Genomic DNA, 2669 nt, shown 5'->3' on the forward strand with positions numbered 1-2669 from the left:
TAATCTTTTTTTTTTTTTTTTTTTGATTGTTTATAAACATTTGGAATTTTATTAAAAAAAAATCACAACCATGAACATTGTTACAGTTAGAGGCCCTCTTGGTTCTCCACAATGATACTGATCATGCTCACAAGGGGTTCCCATTGTTTAGTCTTAAACAACCATCTTTAAAATAAGAAAAAAAAAAAAACTCAGCACACTACCATTTAACTTGTTTTAATGTTTCTTCACAAATGGTGAAAAATACTAAAGTACAGACAAGGAATAATCATAATGTTGTGGCCAACATTATAAATATGGAATTATAAATTTAAAACATTTTCTGGTTTAAAAAATAAATCTGGTAGTCAATGCAGCTCTGCGGGTCTCTGCGTCTAGTAGGGCCAGTCTCTGCGCTCCTGACGGTGCTCGCCTTTATCCATCTTTCCAGGTCCTCCTCGCCCGCCTCGCCGTCCTCCCAGCTGTTCCATCAGTGGTCCAGGGGGCCCGCCAGGGCCACCCCGTCTTCCACCACCAAAGCCACCACGGTCCATGCCCCGGCTGCCGTGGAAGCCACCTCTGTCTCCACCACGGCCACCTCTGAACATTTCACCAGGACCACCGCGGTCCATGAGGCCACCTCTTCCTCCCCGCATGCCTCCAGGGCCACCTCTGCCGCGGTCACCGCCCGGGGGTGGGAAAGGTGGTGGGAGGAAGCCTTCAGGCTTTGGGGCCTTACACTGGTTGCACTCTGTTCTCCAGGCAAAGTTCTGGTTTCCACAGCCCAGGTTGGGGCACTGCCAGTCTACAGCTCGGTGCTGGACATTTCCTCCTCCAGATGGGTCCCCCCCAGGAACCACGGGGCCCTCTTGGTGGGAAGCCTCCTCTGTCTCCTCCGCGGCCTCCCATGCGCCCCATGGGTCCTCCAGGACCTCCTGGGCCCCCTGGACCTCCTTGGAGCGGCGGCGGCATCCCCCTGCCCTCGCGCGGCGGCATGCCTCCTCGCATGCTGTTCATGGGCGGCTTCTTCCGAGCGAGAGAGACTTTAAGTTTGTTCCCTTGGAAGTCTTTCCCGTCAAACCATTCGACAGCAGTTTTGGCGGTTGAAGGGTCTTCATAAGACACTGTAGCATCGCCTTTGGGCTTTCCCGTTTCCTTGTCCAAGTAAATATGGATCATGGGTTGTCCAGTCCTCTTGTTCATCTTAACAACTCCACACTGCTTAAAGAAGTCTACCAGATCATCGAGAGTCACACTGTCATTTAGTCCTTGCACGTAAATTGCACTGTTGTCAGAGTCTTCGTCTGGGTCTACAGGTGGGCCTAAATCAAGGTCTGGTCCTTCATCCATGGGTCCACCAGGCTTATTGAAGCCACCTCGCTCTCCAGCGCTGCCCATTCCACTGCGTCCTCCTCCTCGCCCACCTCTGCTCATGCCTCCACGATCAAATCCCCCTCTTCCCCTGCCCCGGTTATCAGGGCCACTCATGCTCCGGTTCTCTCCGGGTCCGGAAAATCCTCCAGACTCCTGCCCATAAACACCCATGCTACTGGGGTGGTCCTGTCGGAATGAACTCTGCTGCCCGTAGCTGCTGCGCTGCTGGCTGTACTGACTTGGAGCCTGGCTGTAGGACCCGGTCTGGGGGGGTAACTGGTGGGCGGCTGCTGCCCATAGCTGCCTTGCTGGCCGTAGCCACTCTGCTGCCCGTAGCTGCTCGGCTGCCCATAGGTGTTCTGCTGGGAGTAACTGCTCTGATCGTAGCTAGTCGGCTGTGTAGAGGAATAGCTGGTAGGAGGGTAGGACGGTGGTGCCGAGACTGGCTGCATGGGGTAGCTCCCAGGTACCTGGGGATAACTGTAGTTACTCTGTCCATATCCTAGGCTGGGCTGGTTGTAACCCCCTGTGCTAGATTGAGGTTGACTAGTCTCGGCGGCTTTGTTACCATCCTGCGGTCTCGCAGGCGCAGTGGCTGCTGGCTGCTGTCCATAAGCTGGGTAAGCAGGCTGAGTGCCATACGCAGACTGAGCTGCATAGGAGGCCTGAGTGGTGGTAACCGTAGCGGTGGTGGCATCATAAGCACCAGTCCGTACCCCTGGACAGGCTGACTGTATGCCTGGGGGGCAGTTGGAGTAGAATATCCAGTGGGAGGCTGTCCATAAGAAGTTGCATAGGTGGTCTGCCCATAGGTTGCAGTGGTCTGAGCCTGGGTATAGCTGACATCAGTGGGCTGTCCATAGGTTCCATAACTTTGCTGCCCATGTGCCTGGGTAGTCTGTGCATATCCTTGAGTGGTCTGGGCAGTGTAAGCACTGTAGCCCTGCTGGGCTGCAGCTTGGCTGTATGTACTATAATCTGTGGATGCCATTTTCTCTCCTTCCTTCTCGTTCTCTCAACGTCCGTCTCCCTCTCACTGTTCCTCTAGACGCCACGTTGCCCATGTGTAATCTTTTAAGTCAGATATCTTTCCTCAATGCTTCTTAAATTTATCCACACTGCTGCATAAATCAGCAAAAATGTCATTCGTTTTAATCACTGAGTAATGCTCCATTGTATTAATATGTAGCAATGTATTTATTCATTCACCATTGATGAATATTTGGTTGTTTATAGTTGTTGGCTATGTTGAGTAAAGTTAGCATGAATATTTTCTGTGTATGAGTTCAATTCCTGGGTGGTAGGGTGGGTTTGTG

At 52.2% G+C, this 2669-nt stretch overlaps 1 pseudogene; it reads right to left on the bottom strand.

Moving 5' to 3' along the window:
• Positions 1-200: 200 nt before the first annotated feature.
• Positions 201-2397, bottom strand: LOC110132633 (RNA-binding protein EWS pseudogene; annotated as a pseudogene).
• Between the last annotated feature and the right edge of the window lie 272 nt (positions 2398-2669).

Source organism: Odocoileus virginianus, chromosome 28 (assembly GCF_023699985.2).
Source record: "Odocoileus virginianus isolate 20LAN1187 ecotype Illinois chromosome 28, Ovbor_1.2, whole genome shotgun sequence".
Taxonomy (NCBI): domain Eukaryota; kingdom Metazoa; phylum Chordata; class Mammalia; order Artiodactyla; family Cervidae; genus Odocoileus; species Odocoileus virginianus.